The sequence below is a fragment of the Salmo salar genome, chromosome ssa02 (assembly GCF_905237065.1).
Source record: "Salmo salar chromosome ssa02, Ssal_v3.1, whole genome shotgun sequence".
NCBI classification, from domain to species: domain Eukaryota; kingdom Metazoa; phylum Chordata; class Actinopteri; order Salmoniformes; family Salmonidae; genus Salmo; species Salmo salar.
In genome coordinates this window covers 53,355,982-53,379,693 of record NC_059443.1, presented here as the reverse complement: position 1 = coordinate 53,379,693, position 23,712 = coordinate 53,355,982, and the positions used below count along the sequence as shown (strand labels likewise).

The window sequence follows — 23,712 nt, the reverse complement described above, 5'->3', positions numbered from 1 at the left end:
GGCCTTAGACATAAGGTCAGGTTTAAGATTTTCCCTGACAAGATTTTCCCTGGTCAGGATTGTGACTATAGGAATGTCTATCCGGAGCAGTGTTAAGACGACTAGCTTCGTTTTGCTTATCCAATGCAAAGTTATGTTAATTAAAGCAAAGTACTGCTCTGGGTACAGTATAAAAGGTCACTGCAGGGGTTTGGAGATGGGTGGGGGGGGGAAGAGTGAAAATTAGATGAAGTGAGAGGCAGGGAAGAAGGTACTGCATGTAGTGGGATGAAGTGAGAGTGAAATAGTGGGTGAGAGGGAAATGCAGAGAGAGAGAGTAAGTAAGGGAAAGGATGGAGAAATGGAGGGAGACAGTTGCATAGTAAACTAGAGTCTAGCGCAACACTGCTAGAACATAAGAGAGCCTAGACTCAGCCATAATGAATGAGTTCTGTGGTGTTCCATCAGTGGTACACCCACACCTATCTATTACAGGGATACTTCAGGATTTTGGCAAAGTTTTATCTACTTCCCCAGAGTTATATACCATGGTATTGTGGATACCATGTGTATGTATCTGTGTCCAGTATGAAGGAAGTTGGAGCCAATTTTGCAAGCCAATGCTTACTAGCGTTAGCACAATGACTGAAAGTCTATGAGTATCTGCAGCAATTGCGCTAGTTGGTAACTTTCTTCAAACTGAATGCAGAGACATAACAAATAGTATCCACAAGTTAATCTGACTCTGGGAAAGTAGATAATGGCACTCATTGCCATAATCCCAAACAATACCTTTAACCGTTTCACACATACCAACCACGGGTGTGTTCATTCCACAGTAGTCCCCGCAGAGTACGTTCAAACCGGTGTGATTAGAACCCTTATTTAGAATGTCCTGTTTCGATTCACCCAACAGTCAGTTTGAGCTGGCCACACTTTTTTTCACAGAAACATTTTGCACAAACACAGTCCTTACAACGTTATGTTCTGATTGTGACCAGTTAATTGTTATATGCAGTGTTCAGATATTCACAGAAGTAGAGACGGCATAACACAATTATCCAAACAGGAAAATGTAGGCTACATTAAACATAATAGCTAATAGCAACTACTATTTACAATTCATAACATCACGGGTGAGCTCACCATTGATCAAGATAATTGAGTAAAGCACTTTCTAAAAATCGAAAGTAATCTGATGATGGGTAGTTTGTGTGCACCATCATGTTTTTTTTCCGCGTCAGCCAAACATAAGAAGAGGAGAGGAGTTTGGTCTGTTTGCGGTATGCATGTTGAAGTGGGTGCATCTTCTACTATCATTCGTTTCCAGAAGTTTACTCGAAAGATGAGTGAACCATCCCTTCACCTCATGTTGTTATAACATCTTTGTTCTGACAGACATTTACATGACACCCAAAATGCAATTTATACTGTCAACAAACACGGCACCACACACAGTTAAAAATATATATATTTTACTCATATATGTGTCCATTATAATCTATGCAAGAATCGGAATGCAAACCACATAAATGATTAGCAAGACCGCTAAGGCATGTACAGGCATCTAGAGCTATTCACAAAATAAAAGACAAGAAGGGTAAAATAGTAACAGATCCGCATGATATTAATAAATGCTTTGCGCAGTTTTACTCAGAGCTATATCAATCAAAATGCGATGCTACTGATCCACAAACTATGGAACGCTTTCTCACTGAATGTGAACTTCCTAAACTATACAGGGGGCAGCTGCTGAAACTCGATGCTGGGATAACTTTACAGGAAATTAACACAGCGATAGCACAATTTCCAAACAGCAAGGCCCCTGGGCCCGATGGATATGTCATAGAATTCTATAAGAAGTACTGCACCAGTCCAGCTCCACTTATGTTGCGAATGTTTAAACGATCCAAAGAAAATGCCAAACTCCTGCAAACACTGTATGAGGCTACTATAGCACTGATCTTGAAAAAAGATAGAGATTCCATGGAGATGTCGTCTTATCACCCTGTGTCGTTACTCCCCATTGAAAATAAGGTGTTGACAAAGATATTGGCAAACCGATTGAAAAAATATATTTCTGACATCATACACCCTGACCAGACAGGTTTTTATCCCGGGCCGACATATATACTACAATTTGAGACACCCTTTCAACGTAATGTATCATGATCATAAAGTTGAGGCAGTGGTAATAGCTCTTGACGCAGAGAAGGCATTTGATCAGATTGAGTGGAAGTATATGATGTCGGTTCTGGAGCATTTCGGGTTTGGAAAGGAATTGGTAACACCCGTGGTAACACATCAGGAAATGTCGCAGTCATTCCGCCTCTTCAAGGGCTGCCGACAGGGGTGCCCTATCTCGCCTGCTCTCTTCGCTATAGTCATGGACCCCCGTGCATGTGCCGAATATAGCTCCGGTTAAAATAAAAGACACGCAGCACAACATTTCCCTATATGGAGACGATGTTATTTTGTTTTTATCCAAGCCTAAAACTTCTATTCCCCCTTAACTTGATAAATAGATTCTGCTCCAAGAAAAACTGGCAAAAAAGCTAATTGATGCCGATATCACGGCCTGTGGATATGCAATTTCTGCAATCTACCCCATTTAGAACAGTGATGGACAAGTTCACCAGCCTTGGCATTGTAGTGACGAACTTTTTCAGCTATTGAAAGTGAATTGGGACATGAAAATGTATCAGTTTAAACAAAATATAGATTTTTGGAAACCTCTGCCTATCCCCTTGGTTGGTCATATAAATGCTATTAAAATGGTTGTCCTACCCAGGTTTCTTTACCTCTTCCAATGTCTTCCTCAATTTCATACCACAAAGCTATTTTAAGAAACTGTATTCAATAGTAATTCCGTTTTTATGGGATAACAAGGCAGCCAGAATTTCAAAGAAGCATTTATGCAAGTACAAGATAGAGGGGCTTTGGCCTTCCTCACTTTAAACTGTATTATTGCGCTGCTAATCTGAACATTGTGTCTTTCTGGAGGGAAAGCTTACCTGGGATGCAATAGAATGATATGCCTTAATGGCTTTTGATTGAGCAGGCCCCCTGTCAACGCTCCTCACTCCCTGCACTTATTAATAGTCCGGCATATGTGGAAAAAAAGCCACTTATGACTCTAATCCAGTCATTTGTCATACTCTTAGGATCTGGAAACAGATTAGGTATTTTCTTAACATACCCACTGTATACATTGACAGCTCGATTTGCCTGAATCATGCTTTCCACCCTGCATTGGATGATATGGTGTTTTCACAGTGGAGGGAGAAGGGGCTCGCAACAATTTGTCATTTATACATTGATGATCAGTTACACTGTAATTGTTGAAATGAAGCTAAGTTTAACATACCAACAACACATTTTTTCAGATGCCTCTAAAATCAGGAATTTCTTAAGGTCACATCAGGGGCGGAAATCCCGGGGGACACGGGGGGGACACGACCCCCCCATCCTGGGAAAAATATGATTTGTCCCCCCCAATATATCACTGAAACATAACTATGTAATTTAAATAATATTAATAATACGCAATGAAAGCAATTGTGCTGATTTATAGACACTTAATAGTGCGTTTTTAAGTTTCAAAAGATTGCAACCCCCCCACCCTTTGCCTCACAATGGTTTGATCCACTGCCAGTTCCTTAGCTTGCAAGGTAACAGAGAGGTCGTGTCTACTGTCTGAAAGGCACTCAATGCACGTAACTGACGTGAGGTTAATCCAGTCAATCGCGCACACACACTAGCTGAATATGCAGAGCTAGCACGCAAATATTAACTATTAAGCTAGCTAGTACCTATTCCATTTATGTGGCGTCGTCAAAGATGGAATCAGCATGCAGATGATGTAAGTTAGTGCTTCAAAGTCCCTGTGATAAGGTTAGCGATAAACTGAAATCCAAACTGAACAGAACTACACTCTCTTCTACCATTGTCTTAAATATATTTAATGGTCTCGTTGCAAAAGCTAAATTGCCGCAAGTGAACTTTTATTTATTTATTTTATTTCACTTTTATTTAACCCGGGTAGCAAAGATTATAGCAAACACCACTGAAACTGAATTGGTGCTCGCTAGCTTTGCAAATTCAGCTATTGTTGTAAGCCAGCCAATATGAAACAAACTATTAAAATTACAAAAGGTTGCAGCATATGTTGTGTAAATGGTGAACTCATACAGCTGTCAACTCTTGTCATTTTAATCCGTTTCACATTTGCTAGCTACCGTTAAGATCGAAGCCCAAATAGAATGATAGAAGATGATAGAAGCCCATCTCCTACTGTAAATAACCTACACACTGTGTGTGTGTGTGTGTGCAGCCAGCCAGGTAGAAAAATGGCAGAAAAATAAAAGACGGACATCAGAGTATTTTTCAATGCACCAAAACGCATAGTAAGAACCCTAGTAGCCTCTCAAAGACTAGTTGATAAAATGTTCATAAGAAAGAAATTACATTTTAATGGAAATGTTTCACAATGATGTCATTAGGCAGAGCAGGCAACAGATGGCACACAGACAGCAGAGTTTGGGACAGATATGCAGGGACAGACTGGCAGAGACAGGGAGTCTCAGGTAAGTTTGAGTCTTTGTTTGGCAACATTATGAAAGGTTCTCAATTTTTTTGACTTGTAAAATAGGAACATAATTGGAAAATGCCATGGATACCCCCACTCTCAACTTAAACTGGTGACTGAACTAAGATTTGTTAAAGGCAATGGTATTGCTGTTGTGATTAGTTGTGTAGTTTTGGGTACCGGTAGTTAGGAGTACGGCAAACACCTTATTTATTTGGTTCCTCAATATACATTTACCATATTACAATGTAGGCTATGTGTTACAGCACTACTTTTGGTGTCCCCCTCAGGAATTGCTCTTGAGAAAATGTCATGTAATTGTCCCCTCCAAAGTGGATATCAGATTTTCGCCAATGGGTCACATATCCCACAGTATGGCGTTAAGACAAATAATCCTACATTAGATAGCCTGATCCTTGTCAAACCCCATTCAAAAGGGTCGGTCTCTAGACTGTATGATGTGATACAGGCCCACATAGAGGTATCCACAGACACTATTAAAAGGGCTTGGGAACAAGAACTTGGTTCAGAAATCTCAGATGAGGACTGGGTAGAAGCTCTCAGGAATATAAACCACAGTTCAGTGAATACCAGACACAACCTTGTTCAGTTTAAGGTGATACACAGGTTACATTACTCAAAAGTGAAACTGCATAAAATATTCCCAGACACCTCACCACTGTGTGAGAGGTGCAATGAGGATGAGGGGACGTTGACCCAATTATTTTAGGCATGTCCTAAGTTGCATGCTTACTGAGCTCTCATTTTTTATTACTTATTCTAATGCCTTCGATAGAGTTCTAGCCCCAGATCCATTGATCGCTCTGTCTGGTACAGTTGATGGGAATAACCAGGAGGGGAAGGCTGTCTCTCTTTGTACTCTATTAGCCAAAAGGCTCATATTGTAATTTTGGAAATTGGAGACTGTACCTACCTTTGAAATTTTGTTATGGGATTTAGGGAATGTAATACATATGGAAAAGATTTGATACAATACCTCCCAATAGAAGTCCAATGTTGTACAAAATAGGGCAGCCGATACTGGATAAATGATCTAGTCCTGCTTCATAACTGTGTTGATGATCTGCTGCTACTCTGTGCTGTACTCCACTCAATATTTATTTTGGGCTTAACTACACTGCTTGTAATGACTATATGCTGTCTTCTTATACATGTACCACCTAATAGGATTTTGTTTTGTCCTGTAAATTGGCCATCCCATTCAACAGTACAAGGAATGTCAATGTTTGTATTGCTGTCTTTTTACATTTATTTTTAATTGGAAAATAATAAACATATATATATTTTTTGTTGTTGTCACCAGCACTTGAAAACGTGAATAAAACAGTAAATATATTATGCTCCATGCTACAGTAGAAACGACAACACGATATACAGAAAATAAGGCACTTACTTTGATAGGAACGCGCACATTTTTCCAAAGTTATTAGCTATTTGTAAGGAAAATAACAATGAAGGTAATGCAAGCGCCAAACAGAAAATATGCCATGGGGAAAACATTTGTGCAAGCCTGCATGTTTGCGTACTTGATCTGCGGAAACACTGGGGAGGTGCTTGGGCTCTCCTCGAGGAGAGAAGTTGGTCCGGCTCAGTAAAGCCTCAAACAAATTGTCTGCAACAATGAAATGGTCTACTTCTATGTGAATTAATGAGGAGGCGGAACACACCTCAATTCAAACTGTTGGAACATAAACCGCGCTGCCTGCTAATTATTTGTAGGCTAAATGCCCTGTTGCGTAACAATCCCATTTTAGAACAGTGAGTGCATTCTGACATCCCAATCGTTAAAAAAACTCAAGCTGGGGTGACTGTTAGAGATTTGGAACTCACGCGTGAGGAGGTTAAGAATCCCAAGGTACATGCCTGCGTGCCTGAGCCCATTCTCATGTATCTCTTAGTATCATCAGAGACACAAGGTGAGTTATCACTGCCTAATCATGTTGCCACACACACAGGCAAGGGCTCCCGAGTGGCACAGCGGTCTAAGGCACTGCATCTCAGTCACTCCAGTCCCTGGTTCGAATCCAGGCTGTATCACAACCGGCTGTGATTGGGAGTCCCATAGCCCAGCGTCGTTATGGTTTGGCCGGGGTAGGCTGTCATTTGTAAATAAGCTTTTGTTCTTAACTGACTTGCCTAGTTAAAGGTTAAATATAAAAAATAAACCTTTAAACAAACCTACACATACTCATCATAGGCGTAACCACCAATCACAGCTCTGACTGAGTTCAATGTGGAGCTATCTGAACAGCCCATTCCCACAATACACAATTGTTTTTTTCGTGGGAGAAAAAATGTTATTGGGTATATGTGAATGCTGTGTTTGTACATCAAAGAAGATTGAAAAAGGTCAAGTTAATTAGGTGATTACACTACGTAAGAGGAACGCAGACTAAGCGCCATTGGACATGGTCATTTGTTGAGGAACCTGTTGAACTCTTGTAAAACGTAGAAGCAATGTGTTCATTACAAGCGTGTAGTCGCTAGCATGTAATATTCACAGCTCGCTAGTAAAACAATATGAGTATACTATCTGTAAATGTTTAATGAAAGGTATAAAAACACATTGACATGTAATTATTTGAAAAATCATTAGTAGATATGTAAAAATATACAGTTACAGTATGTTTAATACATTTTCTACATTCATGTACCTGTGACCGCAATTGCAATTACTGTAATGTTATGACCATAGACCATGTCTGCTGGGTGTGGATGACGTTGGGAGATGTTCATGTCAACAGACCATAAATCATGGTCCTGGAGAGAGTTGTATTGTAGGGTCGTTTCTGGTCATGGTCCAGAGTAGCTGGCAGGAACTCTGCCACCACACCTGTCTGTATTGTAGACCTACACCGCCTTATAGGGTAAGATGGAGCGGGTCGTGGGAGACGAGATGTGGGTGTGTGTGAGGGAGAGAGAGAATTTGTGTGTGACGGAATTAATTTTTCTGTCCGTGTGTTTAGGGAGTCTTGTGACTGTCCTTGCCATCTTACGATGGAGAGAGAGTTAAACGTGGCCCACCAGGCTAAAAATAGCATCAGCCCCTGACCTCTCCTTGATTAATACAGCCCTTTGAGTCACATACACACACACACACACACACACATACACACCCTTGGGGATTTCCATCAAAGCTGCCTTCATTGACCTTTCCCTTATACTTATGCATACACAATTTATAGCACTGACACACACACACACTGGCAAAGACATTCATACACACACAGACTTACACCGCCTCATAAACACACATTCTCATTCAAAGTCAAACACGCACACCCACACACCCGCGCAGTATAAACAATCTTTAGTGTTGAGGATGATTCCTCTCCACCATGTAGGGATGTTCCCAATGTGAAAATGTTCACTAAATATGCCATTCTCCACATTACATAATGTTTTTCCATTCGCCAGCACTCAGGGTTAGCGTAAGTCTTCAGCGGACAGAATTCTTTAGTGATGCTCCCTCCCCACCAGCCACTTAAGTCTGCAACCCAAATATCACCCTATTCCCTATATCGTGCACTACTTTTGACCAGGGCCCATAGTGCACTACTTTTGACCAGAACCCTATGTAGGGAAAAGGTTGCCGTTTGGCATGCAGCCTTAAATGAAGGCCAGAGTGATGTTATGGGACGCTGCAAATTATGTTTCTGACTTCTCCGTCTGTAAAGTACTGGCAAACCTAACAGAAGTGTGTGTGTGTGTGTGTGTGTGTGTGTGTGGGAGAGAGAGGCACTGACAGAGAGGGGGGAGAGGGAGCGACAGAAAGGGGGGGGGGGGGGGGAGCTACAGATGGTGAGGGGGAGGGAGCTACGGAGAGAGGGTGGGGGAGAGAGAGTTAAGGATAAAGGGGCATGGGAACAAGAGAAAGTGGTGGAACTCTGTGGGTGCAAAGTGAGACCCATGATTTGACACGATCCCTTGCAGTATGTCGTCACTGTTTCTTTACCGCCTTATGGTACTTAGTGTGTGGCTGATGTAAGCGGCATGAACACCAGGGTATCTCAGGTCGCTGTCGTGGTGTACTTTTCAGCACTGTTTTCTGTGGCTGTTTGTGCTAACGTTTCCACTGCCTCATTGGTGACACCTCTGAACCCAATAACAGCGGGAAATACTGTTGCTTAGCTCTGACCACAGTGACACACAGGGGAGTTAAAATAGCAGTTTGTTCACTTGTTTGTTCGGCTCTGTATTTCCACTCTCACAACAGAGAGAGCGAAAGAGAGAGAGAACATGCAAGGTGAGATATACAAATACTTCCTGACATCTATGTCCTTGACCGCCTTTAGCCCCCTCTATAAAAGACTCACATGATGTTTCCTTTATGTTGTGGTGTCCAAGCCCCTATCACGATGTTTCCTTTATGTTGTGGTGTCCAAGCCCCTATCACGATGTTTCCTTTATGTTGTGGTGTCCAAGCCCCTATCACGATGTTTCCTTTATGTTGTGGTGTCCAAGCCCCTATCACGATGTTTCCTTTATGTTGTGGTGTCCAAGCCCCTATCACGATGTTTCCTTTATGTTGTGGTATCCAAGCCCCTATCACGATGTTTCCTTTATGTTGTGGTGTCCAAGCCCCTATCACGATGTTTCCTTTATGTTGTGGTATCCAAGCCCCTATCACGCTATGTTTTCAGTGGCGCACAGTAAATGGGATTTCAAGGTATGGCTTAAACCCTGTGGGAAAAGTGCTATGGACTCATACACACACACAAACCACTTTACAGTACACACTAAAACGCGCACACACACATGCATAGGCTATTACACTCTTTCTCGCTCTTTCTTTCTCTCTCTCACACACACACACACACCATGTTTTTCTCTCTATCGAGGACAGATGGGTGGGTCTCAGGTGTGAAACAGGAGACTCAACACGCGAGTGTCCCATTGTCCCCCTCTCTCCACTGGGGAACACAGAGCTACTATTCAGCTGCCATTATCCTCCATGATGAGAGATAAAATAAGCTCCCGATGACAATTGCCAGAGGACTAGAAAGAAAGAGTGGCTGAAAAAAGAAAGAGAGAATGGATGAGAATGATGTGAGAATGAGAATGCATGAGAGGGGAGAGAGTGGAGGAGAAGAGAAAGCAATAAGGAGAGAATATGAGCGGCAGAGAAATCAGAATGAATGAACTGTGAAGGAGGAAGAGGGGAAAGCGAGATAATGGGAGAGTGAATGGAGAGAAAAAGCAAATTTAAGAACCAGAGGACAAGAGAAGGAAAAAGAGACCGTGAATAGGTTTGAATGAAAAGTGAACGGGGAAGAGAGAGTGAAAGACAGTGGAGGAAAGGAAAGTGAGACTGAGAAGACAGGGCAGCCTTGTCTAGTGTAATCCCAATACAGCAGGTGTCGGAGTGTCCCTGTGACACATTGGACACGCTGGTCCTCAATGCTTTATGGCTTTTAATGGGACTTTGTGTCCCACTAAGCGACCGGAGCAGTATCCTCGTAAATCAACCGCTTTTTTTTTAAGGCGCGGAGGCAGTCGGCGACAGGAACGTATTGCTACTACCTTTCACTGAAGTAAATGGGTTTAGCAGCGTTTGCGTCATTGAGTAGAAAATCGAACAAACAGAATGTCCATTCCGTTTAATAAATTCACTGATTCTATTTTGACCTTTTATTGAATTTCATTGTCAATGACATCATTGGGTTTCATTGTGTGTGTGTGGCTATGTGCTACCTGATGCGACTGCAAGATCCGGTGACTGACTGGTCCGTTGTGCCAAAACTCTACCTACATGTGTATTTATCTTACTGTTTTTACCAAACAAATGGCAATGATTTAACAGAATGAATAAGAACATAAACTTACTTGACGATGGTAATATATTTTCAAAGCCATAGCTACTTATTTTGTTAATTCACTCGTTGCCTAATACAGAGTATATATGTCCAGTTTCGCAGAAACAGATCAAGCCTAACCCTGGATTCAAAAGCATGCTCAATGGAGAATCGCAATTGAATTTGCTTCTTAGTTCAGGACTAGACTTCGTCTAATCTGGTTCCGGGAACCCAGCCCTTAGAGTTTAATTCTATTACTAAATATGAAGAGTTGTGTGCATGACAGTTGTACCTTCAAAATATTCCAACTTCCACAATGATTAAGTCTCCCTACAGCACAGTAAACAACAATTTTATGACCCAGTTGCCTTTAGTCCGGCTTAGCTCCCAGGTTCATGCTGAGGTCACCGCCATAGGTTCATGCTGAGGTCACCGCCACAGGTTCAAATCAAATTTTATTGGTCACATACACATGGTTAGCAGATGTTAATGCGAGTGTAGCGAAATGCTTGTGCTTCTAGTTCCAACCATGCAGTAATATCCAACAAGTAATCTAACAATTTCACAACAACTACCTTATACACACAAGTGTAAAGGAATGAATAAGAATATGTACATATAAATATATGGATGAGCGATGGCCGAACGGCATAGGCAAGATGCAGTAGATGGTATAGAGTACAGTATATACATATGAGATGAGTAATGTAGGGTATGTAAACATTATATAAAGTGGCATTGTTTAAAGTGGCTAGTGATACATTTATTACATCCAATTTTTAATTATTAAAGTGACTAGAGATTTGAGTCAGTATGTTAGCAGCAGCCACTCAATGTTAGTGATGGCTGTTTAACAGTCTGATGGCCTTGAGATAGAAGCTGTTTTTCAGTCTCTCGGTCCCTGCTTTGATGCACCTGTACTGACCTCGCCTTCTGGATGATAGCGGGGTGAACAGGCAGTGGCTCAGGTGGTTGATGTCCTTGATGATCTTTTTGGCCTTCCTGTGACATCGGGTGGTGTAGGTGTCCTGGGGGGCAGGTAGTTTGCCCCCGGTGATGCATTGTGCAGACCTCACTACCCTCTGGAGAGCCTTACGGTTGTGGGCGGAGCAGTTGCCATACCAGGCGGTGATACAGCCCGACAGGATGCTCTCGATTGTGCATCTGTAAAAGTTTGAGTGTTTTTGGTGACCAAGCCGAATTTCTTCAGCCTCCTGAGGTTGAAGAGGCACTGTTGCACCTTCTTCACCACGCTGTCTGTGTGGTTGGACCATTTCAGTTTGTCCGTGATGTGTACGCCGAGGAACTTAAAACTTTCCACCTTCTCCACAACTGTCCCGTCGATGTGGGTATGGGGCTGTTATTGTCATGCACGGGATAGACATTAGGATGTAAGTGTATTCAAATCTATTCAAATATACCCAAAAGTCTATATTATATGAATTAAATAATATTATATTAATGGCACTTATTCTCGAAAGTTTATTGAAATGTGTATGTGCAGTATTACAGTTAAGTTAGTTTTATACAGGTAGGATTACTGTACAGGTAGTGCCACATCCTCCTGCTGTGTGTAATGGATGGATGTCATGAGAGGAGAGGGGTGGAGGGGAGAGAGGAGGAGAACAGGGCGGCTAATGCTTTGTTTACCTCCTCTCAAGTTTCTGGGGATTTACAGTCCCAGGGCCCGGCTCCCTCCCACAGACCATTACTCTCTTGTTCTGTCTCTCTCTCTTTCTCTCTCTCGTTCTTGAACTCCGTCTCTCACTCATTCTCATCATCCTTCTCTTGTTCTCCCTGTTCTCGTTTTCATTTCTGTTCCCTCTCGTTCTCTCCCTCACCCCTTCCGGCCCTCCACCTCTCTCTCGCTCCCTCTCCCTTTCTCCCTCTCTAAGAGTGATGGGGTTTTACTGCAGTGTATCCTACTCCACTGTTGCTCACCAAGCAACAAAGTCCTCCTGTTTCTCTCCACCCCCAGTTCTATTTCTTCCTTTTAATGTGCTCTGGGCTCAGCTCTCCTTTCTCCTGCTACCCTCACTCCCCTCCTGTGTTATTAAACTTCAACCCAGCCCAAATGTAGGCCTGTCTTTTCACATCGGTTAATCTTTCCAGAGGTTCTGAATCATTTTACAACCCTCCTAATTCTTGTTCCTCCCCTGGGTGTGTCCACTTGTGTAACGGTGTGTGTGTAATTAAGTTTTGCGTGACGGTGTTACAACAAAATGTGCCCCTGTGTCTTTTTCCTGTCTGTCTGCCCTTTTTAAAAGGGTAACGTTAAGGATTTTATGAGGACGTGAGCTCACGAACACAAGCATAATTGGATGTTTAGACGTCTATTCAGCCTCGCAGTTAGGCAGATTTTTTTCAAATATGACTCTTAAGATTCCCAAAGCCTGACAGTTTCAAAAGAGAGGAAGGGAAAGTATGCATTTGTTCTTCATGGAACGGTTCTGAAATATCAATAAACAGTTAACAAATGTGAGGACAAAAGTACAGAGAGAAATGGTGGAGGTTGAACACAGTCATGTCAGAGATGCATTAGGGGTAATTGACTGCTTTCAAATCCAAAGCACTGAGGTAAAACCACACTGAGGTATTGATTCAGACTTTGTTGTGACAAGTAGGCGTGATCATGTGGACGTGTGTGTTAGCCAATGAATGAACAAGACCATTAGAGGAAGACATACACACGCACAGCAAGACACTTACTGACACACACACACTCACTGTCTCTCTCTCCCCACCTCTCAACACACATCCAAGAGAAAGAGAATAGACTGAGTGTGTATGTCAGGGCCTCTCCCGCAGCGAGGCGGCATGTTTCAGATTGCTCTTCACACTGCTCCTGTGCGCCCAACCCACCGGCCTCAACAGCTGTGGGCGTGAATTTGCCGTTCATATACGCTCACTGTGACCTTCTCCTCAAGGTCGACATAACCGCCACTGCTGAGAAATATGCTTCTGATCTGTGGAGGTTGCGTCCCAAATGGCCCCCTATTTGCTATGTAGTGCACTACTTTTGACCAGATCTCTAATGGGAATAGGGCACTATAGTGGGAATAGGGTGCCATTTGAAACGTATCCAGTGATGGGCTGCCTAGATGTATCCTCACTATCCCTCCTGTCATTCACGTACATAGTAATCTCTCTTCACTGGGTGCTTGTCTAATGCAGCAGTAGGTTTATATCTAAGTGGAGGCTATGGTGGTTTGATGGATGGATGGAGGATAGATGGAGTTTTTACAATCTTTGTTTTGCGCTCTCTTTCAACTACATAATTCTATCCCTCCATCTCTTCCCCTCTTCCATCATCCCATTAGAATGACCATGGCCTTCATCACAGGAAGTCATCCATCCCAGAATGCCCCTCTCCACTGACTCAGGGGCGGCCTCAGCCGCTGGCGTCCCCTGGGGGCACGTATGATGACGAATAGTCAACGCTGTGACGATGAATAGTGATTACGGTGGTGATTATGTATTCTGGGCGTGCGAGGCGTGCGACTCAGCTGGGATGCTTGCCACTTAATCAGATTTAGGCCAATTAAGCATGTGGAAAGTGTCAGGGCCTAGGCCCGGGCCGGATCCTGGGCACCAGGTAGACAAGTTCGGCCCTGTTTGTCTCACTCCAGCCCAGACAAGGCCACAGCCTGGCCCCCCTCCACTTCTATCCTCCATCTTACTGGGGGTGTCCGCTTTAGTCAATTTCATGGACTGTGGGTAAGGCCTGACCAAAGTGGATGTATTGGTGTCAGAAAGGATGTTTGTTTGTGTGTTGGCGTGTGTGTCTCCATCTGGTGGGCTAACCCATATAAATAACCATGTCGAAGAACAGGAAGCATGTCTGGAAAGGACACTGTTGGCCGTTGGCCTGCTGAGCCAGAGGGATGAATTATGGGTAGTGGAGTCGCCATAGCATTCAGTGACACTGCTCTATAATGATGTCAATCCACCTTCTGTGACGCATCTGTTGAGACAGACTTCAGAGCCGGGTAGACTGTAAATACATATGAAGAGAACTACAGGTAATACATGCTAAATGCTCACTTCAAACATGGATGCTAGCATGACGTGCGACTCAGATGGTTTGCTTCCTGTTGCTATCCGGCTCGAAGGACCATGACAAAGAGCTATACAGTCAGAGTCTGAGGGGCCAACTGAGAGGGTTGTGTACAGAGGAAGTGAATTGGGGGCGGTTGTACTCTTGCAACACCAGGGTTGTAGGTCCGATTCTCATGTGTGCCATTACTTTCTATTGGATATGCTAACTGTGAACAGATTTGGATAAAAGCAACTCGTTATGTTGTATGCTAATGGCTGCTTTGGCTTCCCAAACAGAGACCAAAAGGATATTCAAAACCCAATTTTAATAATTCATATTGGTTTCTCTGTGTTTGCATTCATCATAGACCAATTATCATCTCTCTCTCTCTCTCTCTCTCTCTCTCTCTCTCTCTCTCTCTCCTCACTCATTCTCTGTCACCCTCCTTCCCTCTGTGTCATCTCTCTTTCTTAGAGAGGAGAGCAGGCAGGCCAGTGGTGGTAGTGTTGCGTGAGATGCTGGCTCAGGCCCTAATCTGGTCCTGTCACTGTCTGTGCTGAGGCTCATGGGATGTGTGCATTGTGTCTGAGATGAGAGGAACAGGGCAGAGCAACCGCCAGTGAGAACGACTCTCATTGCGGCTATATTGAGCACATGAGAAAAGGGAAATGCTGTACTTCTCACACACTCACTCACTCCCTTCCCCACAGACTTAATCAAGCCTTCATCTGGCTCATAGCCCCCTCCCTACCGACCATGTTATCACACTGATGATACTCTGGTTTACACACACACACACACACACACACTAATTGACCCCCCTGCACCTATTGACTCAGAAGCACACAGGGATAATCTTATCTTGAGAGAGCAGTACCCCTGCGCTCTGCACAATTGATTCAATGTGCACATCAGTGTGGAAGTGTATGGAATATATTTCCCAGCTGAGTGAATGAGGCTACTAGGGAGTGATGGCGCCATAGCTGAGACGGCAGTATCTGGAAGCGGTGGGGGGGTAACGGTATGGCATGTCGTAAGGGGGCTATCAGTGTAATCCTAGCCAGGCATTCTCCACAGGGAATAATGGGTATTCGATCCAGCAAGCCACGCCGGTTCAATGGCGTGATGATCTCTGTGGTCAGAATGATATATAGTGTGTGTGTTGGTGGGGGGGGGGGTGCTCTGCCACTGTCGCTCCCTCTACAGTCGGAGTTGAGAACAGATCTCGATCAGGCCGGGGTTATCTCCCCTGAGCCAGCTATATACTCACCATGCCTTCTTTTTTCCAGTGGAGGTAGGCTGTCACAGGCAATCTGATCTAATCATGTAGCCCATCTCCTCCTCTTATGGTGTCTCTCATGGTTTAGCTAATCCATCAGTTTAATCGTTGGCAGGTCTCATTGTTGTCGATTGGAGGGGGGGTTTAAAAGGCCCATAGAGAATAAAATTAAGCCGTACATTGTTTGTAGATTACCTCTTGGCAGTATTAGACTAGAGAAGACAGGGATTGAACTGGTTCTGATGCCTACCTTTTGGACTGTATGCGGCACCTGGAATTTCCTTCCTCTCACTCTGTCTCTCCTGCTCTCCCTCTGCCGACAGAGACCCGTTCAAGCCTTAATGGAGATGAGAGAACTTGAGAAATGGGGAAACAGAAATTAGTAAGGCGCTAATTCATATGAACAGTCTGCCTTTGGGGCAGGGGAGAGATTTCTTTTGACATTCTCTCTCTTTTGTCTAAGCCATTCTCTGGTTGGGAGCGTGTATTTTTTGCTACCTGCCAGGGCATAGTGGTCGCGGTAATGGATTCTTCCCAGGGTTGCTATGGAGCTTCTTTGGGGGTCGACACTCATCTGGTTCACGAGGCGGAACAGCGCAATTAGCGTAGCTGTTAGCGTTGAGGTGTAGGTAGCGTCGGATAATTGGGTTAGTGGAAAGAAGGTTCACTGATCGCCTACTTTGTAGGCTAATCTTACAGTGCTTTCCGTGACTTTTGGCAATATACACAAAGAGACAGATGCATATTAATAAAAATAAAAAAAGATATTCATTAGTATTCAGCAACTGTAAGACGCCGTCTTTTGCAGCATTATTTGCCATGTCAACAATGACACTAGCAACTCTTTATAGCCTTCTTGTGTAGACTATTCTAGATGCATAACAAGTGTGCCTTACAGCTGTTGTGGTGTTTAAACATATTAGTGCACAAAGTCTCCCTTTCATCTTGAGGCCCAAAATGAATCTATCAGTGTTTACTTTTTTAATTAGATGTTCAGAAACGGGCAAGAAGAAGCGTTTGGCTCTGGGCCAAGCGTCTGTTTCCACACCCAATTAAAAACAATGCAGCTAGCGCTCGCCGGCTACCGCTTTTAGCATGTCTATTTGTGAAGAAGTATTAGAGCTGGAGGCCCCGTGTGTTTGATGAGCAACGTCCAAATAGAATAACGGGTGGGGATCATCTCTGCGTAGAATTCCTCCACTCTTCCCTCCCTCTTTTATCGCCCACACCCTCTCATTTCCCCCTCTCCGACCCAGACGAAGGGATGGAGGGGCTTGTACAATGATATATGCACCACTTTGTCTGCCTCCGGGCTCACCATAAATCGCTTCCTTGGCGAAGCGTGCCGCATCGACCGTACATAATCACCAGGGGAATTCTGATTCTAGCCACCATCGATTGTTGCGGATTTATACTTACTTACTGACTTTATTGTCCCCATGGGGAAATTTTGAAGGAAAAATGCCGCTTTTGTTTATTCATATCTCTGTCCACTCGGACTGTGGTTGTCTGAGAAAGTAGTACAGGCCACACGACCGGTCAGCTTTTCCTGGTCAAGTCACATGGTCAGGAACACTCCTGGTTAGCCCTTAGCCCGTAGGCTAACGTCATACTCCATAACCCGATCCCATAGTTTGTCCTGGTCAGGTCACCCTGAACATAACCTGACGTCTACTAACACACTATCTATACCAAGGTATGATCTAGACCTAGAGATATTGCCAAGCAGGTTGTTTTTGTATCCATGGTATTGACCGAGCAGCAGCATTCTAATCTGTAGCCGTATTGATAAAGCTGTTGTTCAGTGACAGAGACTAACGGGACCAGTGCTGTCAGTTGCATTGTCATCAGGCAAATTGCATAAGCAGGCCAGGGTTGTTGGTTGGGGCTCTTCTGCTTATTGAAGCTTTGATTCATCTTTATTCTTTACCTCTCTTAAGACGGCACAGATGCCAAAGAAACTAGGGTGTGCATTCCAAATGGCAACCTATTCCCTGTATAGTGCACTACTTGTGACCAGGGCCCATAGGGTACACTATAGGGAATGGGTTGCCATTTGGGACGCATACTAGATGAAGTGGGTTTGATCAAGTAGCGTATGTTTTAACGTGAATTCTGTGGACTGTTGAAGCGCTCCATTTTTTATTTGCAGACCCAAGGACGGTATTCAAACGATCAGTGCCAAACGTTGTTTGTCCTGCAAACATTTCCAACTAGCCTGCGAACAGAGATATCGCTGGAGCGGTATCAAACATATGGAAGCCATGTTTTTGACACCTTTCCATCTATTCCATTCCAGCCTGTCCTACTATATCTCTCCCACCAGCCTCCTCTGGTTCAACATTGATCCCCTGCCCCTCATCACTGTTTCAAATGAGAACATGGACAATGGCTTATTCAACCAATACAAGATACTGTATTCTGGCTCTCTCTATATTTTGAAACTGCTGTCCGTCGTCAACAAAGATTATCACTAGGGCTGTTGCAGTGACCATATTACCGCCCCACTGGCGGTCATCATGAGTCCTGACTGTAGTAAAATTCCACATGACCGTTGAGTCACGGTTGTCTCCTCTTATGCACTCCGGACATGCGTTGGCAGTACCCAACTTGCTAATGATCATCAGGTCGCTAATGGCCTGGTACTCAAGGCTCTTTTGTCCTTCTAACCACTCTGACGTCAATGCAAATGGAATGGAGAATCACATCAAATAAGTATCTTCAAAACAGAATGTGCTTTTAAAGCTCACCTCACTGTGATTGATCAATTTGAAGAAAGAAGTTCAACAGGTAGAACTGGGTGTAAAGGATGGTCGTTGTGGATGTTGTTTCAAAGCCTAACGCAACGAAATGGACAGCTTTCTAAGGTAATGATTCATTCAAAATATCCATATGCATATTAGAGCTTATGCATAGGCCTATATATGAGCACAAGCCCCCCCAAAAAACTGAATTAAGATAATGATTGGTTGCATCACTGCCTGGTACGGCAACTACTCGGCCTCTGACCGCAGGGCACTACAGAGGGTAGTGCGTACGGCCCAGTACATCACTGGGGCTAAGCTGCCTGCCATCCAGGACCTCTACACCAGGCGGTGTCAGAGGAAGGCCCTAAAAATTGTCAAAGACCCCAGCCACCCTAGTCATAGACTGTTCTCTCTACTACCGCATGGCAAGCGGTACCGGAGTGCCAAGTCTAGGAGAAAAAGGCTCCTGAACAGGTAATCAAATGGCTACCCGGACTATTTGCATTGTGTGCCCCCCCCCCAACCCCTCTTTTTACGCTGCTGCTACTCTCTGTTTATCATATATGCATAGTCACTTTAACCATACATTCATGTACATACGACCACAATTGGCCCGACCAACCAGTGCTCCCGCACATTGGCTAACCGGTCTATCTGCATTGTGTCCCACCCGCCAACCCCTCTTTTACACTACTGCTACTCTCTGTTCATCATATATGCATAGTCACTTTAACCATGTCTACATGTACATACTACCTCAATCAGCCCGACTAACCGGTGTCTGTATGTAGCCTCGCTACTGTATATAGCCTCGCTACTGTATATAGCCTGTCTTTTTACTGTTGTTTTCTTTCTTTACCTACCTATTCACTTAACACCTTTTTTGCACTATTGGTTACAGCGTGTATGTAAGCATTTCACTGTAAGGTCTACCTACACCTGTTGAATTTGGCACACGTGACAAATAAACTTTGATTTGATTGTGCCATTATACAATACATAGTTTACCACGTGTTACGCACGGCAGAAAAACATAAACAAAACTGATTTAAGATGTCATTGGTTTAGCATATACTCCAAAATGTAAACAAATTCTAGTAATCGCCTTTGAGTGTCGACTGTATTAATATGCATACTGGATGGACTGGTTACCTTATGCTAAGCTCCAAACTTTTCATTCCTTAGTCTGGGAGAAAAATGAGAGGCCTAGGCGACGCTGTTGGTTCACTGATAATGCAGGGCGGCTTACATAGTTAGCCTACAAGTATAGTGAATTTGTATTTGATTTTGAATAGCCTAGTAATAGCGCATTATATTCTCATAATGAATAGGCTGACACATTACCTTTTAGCTACGTATCTCACCACCATGCGTTTCCATCTCCTCCCCTCTCTCCTTCATTCCTTTCTTGAGAACACAGAGAGAGGGGCTGTCAACAGTTTTTAATGAAATAGTTTTCACAACAAAACCTATCCTTTGAGGCGTATTTTAATCCATATCGGATGAACCGTTTAGAAATTACATCACTTTTTGTACATAGTCCCCCCCCCCCCCCATTTTAGGAAACCAAATGTATTGGGACAAAGTCACTTATATATGTATGTGTATTAAAGTAGTACAAGTTAAGTATTTGGTCCCATATTCCTAGCAGACAATGACTACATCAAGCTTGTATCTCTACAAACTTGTTGGGTGCGTTTGCTGTTTTGCTTTGTTCCATTTCAGATTATTTTGTGCCCGATTTAGAAATTAATGCTAAATAATGTATTGTCATTTTGAAATCACTTTTATTATAAATAAGTGTTTCTAAACACATGATTACAGATAATCCTGAATGAATCGTGAATAATGATGAGTGAGAAAGTTAGACGCACAAATATCATACCCCCAAGACAAACTAACCTCTCACCATTACAATAACAGGGGAGGTTAGTATTTTTGTGGGGGTATGATACTCTAGATATACAAAAGTGTGTGGACCACCTTCAAATGAGTGGATTCCAGCCACACCTGTTGCTGACAGGTGTATGAAAACGAGCACACAGCCATGCAATCTCTTTAGACTGACATTGGCAGTAGAATTGCCTTACTGAAGAGTTCAGTGACTTTCAACGTGGCACCGTTATAGGATAAAACCCTTCCAACAAATGTCTGCCCTGCTAGAGCTGCCCTAGTCAACTGTAAGTGTTCTTATTGTGAAGTGGAAACATCTAGAAGCAACACTGGCTCATCCTCGAAGTGGTAAGCCACACAAGCTCACAGAAAGGGACCGCTGAAGTGCGTAGCGTGTGAAAATATTCTGTCCTCACTTAGAACACTCACTACTGAGTTCCAAACTGCCTCTGGAAGCAACATCAGGTCAAGAACTGTTTGTCGGAAGCTTCATGAAATGGGTTTCCATGGCCAAGCAGCCGCACACAAGCCTAAGATCACCATGCGCAATGCCAAGCGTCGGCTGGACTGGTGTAAAGCTTGTCGCCGTTGGACTCTGAAGCAGTGGAAACCTGTGTCTGGAGTGATGAATCACGCTTCACCATCTGGCAGTCTGATGGACGAGTCTGGGTTTGGCGGATGCCAGGAGAATGCTGCCTGCCCCAATGAATAGTGCCAACTGTAAAGCTTGGAAGGGGGAATAATGGTCTGTGCATGCAGAAATGGTTTGTCGAGATCGGTGTGGAAGAACTTGACTGGCCTGTACAGAGCCCTGACCTCAACCCCATCGAACATCTTTGGGATGAATTGGAACGCCAACTGCGAGCCAGGCCTAGTCACCCAATATCAGTGCCCGACCTCACTAACGCTCTTGTGGCTGAATGGAAGCAAGTCCCCACAGCAATGTTCTAAAATCAAGTGGAAATCCTTCCCAGAAGAGTGGAGAATGTTCTAGCAGCGAAGGGGGGACTAACTCCATATTAATGCCCATGATTTTGGAATGAGATGTTCAACGAGCAGGTGTCCACATACCTGAATGGCGTTCACTGTAGGCCCTACCCACTTTTCCGACTGTACTTCTCCAGTTTGGGCCATATGAAGTCAGTCACCCAAACTCCTGTAGGTCTAAGCCCCTTAGATTGCAATATATACTAAGCTTACATATGGAATTGTTTTAAGATTATCATCAAATGAATAATTTATCCATTTGATTTTGAATTTTAAGGCCCCTGTAGGTATAAAAAAAATATATATATTTTGAAAAAAATGATTTGATGGAACATTGAATTTGCCCTTTACTACTATAGCCCATAGAAGCGCATTGAATATAGCACACTTTTGTACATGGCAAAAACGGACAATCCAAAAATAAATCATAAGGAATAAGGTTTTGAAGTGTCTGTCCTATATTGTAGAGATATAAGAGAACTCAGGGATTGTATTACATTTTTTACCCATGTTTGGGCACGTTATTTGTGGCACATTTTACCCCCTATTCACTTTTTGCCGTTTTTACAGCCCGGTAATGGGTTACCTTCAGAGGACTCCCATGATGCTTGTGTGCGTCGTAAAGCAGAACAACCGACACATTCATGTTCGTGAGAGTCTCCCCTTTCGATGGTGGTGACTACTACTAGTTTGTAGCTCACACGGTTTGCGTTTTGCAGCCAAATACGTGATGATTTTCTTGTCCGCGTCCTTTCATGTGTAGAAAAAGACCGCTTTCACAAGCTCCACGTTATGGAATAAATTCAAACTTTATATCGGCAGAAAGAGGGGATTGAGCTCAATCCACTCATTAAGATGGACATCCTCTCCGAGGATTCTCTGTGTTCCTGTTAGACATCTAGCTAGGACTGCTTTCCTGCCCCCCACCCCCCAAAAGGATACTCCTGGCCCTGGGTGATGACATTGCAGTGTCCCCCATCCACCCTGTCTGTGACATGTCTCACCCACGCGGGCGACACCGGTCTTAATAATTGATTGCGTCTCGGGCTGCAATGTGCAGCAATGTGCTACTGTAGGTGGTTCCTGAGTGCACTTTTGTGCTGAGGCATCCATTTCTGACACAAGCTCACTCTCCATAGCCCCTGGGAGACCTTGGGTTCCGACTGGTGAGGAATGGAGTGAGTCATTCCAGTGCAGTTTCCAATTTTTGTAAGGTTAAAGGAGAAACCAGCTGACCATGGAGGTCACGGAATGGAGGGTGGGAAGTGGTTGTAGTTTAAGGAGCTGGACAAAGTGGCCTCTACTGCAGTGTGACAAACTTTCAGATTGCTATTGGGCTTGTGTGTGTGTGTGTGTGTGTGTGTGTGTGTGTGTGTGTGTGTGTGTGTGCTGCCTATGCATCCTGAAAACTGTGACACTCGAGGGACCCTTGGTCAATCCTTCAGTTTCTTCTGAAGTCACTTAACATCTTACACACCAAGGCTGATGGATAGGTTACAAACCTCAACCCCCCCCCTCTTCCACTGCACTCCCCTTCTCTTCCCCTCTTCCTCCTCTCCTCTTCTCCAAAGCTTTACTTAGCAGCAGCCTGGCAGGTCATGCGTGGAGGATGAGTGGAGAGAGGGATGCGGTAGAGGAGTGACTCAGCAGGGGATGAGTGGAGGGCTTCACTTGTTCTCAGCTGGCCACAGATAAGAGTATTAGCGTCATTCAGTATCATCTCAGCATGTCCTCTACCTCTCGCCCTCTTTTTCTCGTGCTACCGCTCTCCAGCTTCTCCCTCGCTCTCCTGAATAATGTCCTCTTATCTCTCTTTCCCTCCATTTATCATCCTCTCTCTCTTTGCCAATCCTGGTTCTTCATTCATCCTCTCTCTGCCTATCCTGGTTCTTCATTCATCCTCTCTCTCTGCCTATCCTGGTTCTTCATTCATCCTCTCTCTCTGCCTATCCTGGTTCTTCATTCATCCTCTCTGTCTCTGCCTATCCTGGTTCTTCATTCATCCTCTCTCTCTGCCTATCCTGGTTCTTCGTTCATCCTCTCTCTCTGCCTATCCTGGTTCTTCGTTCATCCTCTCTCTCTGCCTATCCTGGTTCTTCGTTCATCCCCTCTCGCTGCCTATCCTGGTTCTTCGTTCATCCCCTCTCGCTGCCTATCCTGGTTCTTCGTTCATCCCCTCTCGCTGCCTATCCTGGTTCTTCGTTCATCCCCTCTCGCTGCCTATCCTGGTTCTTCGTTCATCCCCTCTCGCTGCCTATCCTGGTTCTCCATTCATCCTCTCTCTCTGCCGGCTCTTTTTCTCAATCCTCTTCCCCTCTTTATCTTTCCCCTTTGTCTTTTTAATACATTCCCTCTTCTCCCAACCTCTCTGCCCCCTCTCTTTC

The 23,712-nt window shown here is 44.0% G+C and overlaps 1 protein-coding gene across 3 annotated transcripts in view; it reads left to right on the top strand.

The window, feature by feature from the left end:
* The window catches only part of LOC106585713 (cytoplasmic phosphatidylinositol transfer protein 1), a 78,822-nt gene that overhangs the window by 38,162 nt on the left and 16,948 nt on the right, over positions 1 to 23,712 (top strand). The window lies entirely within an intron of this gene.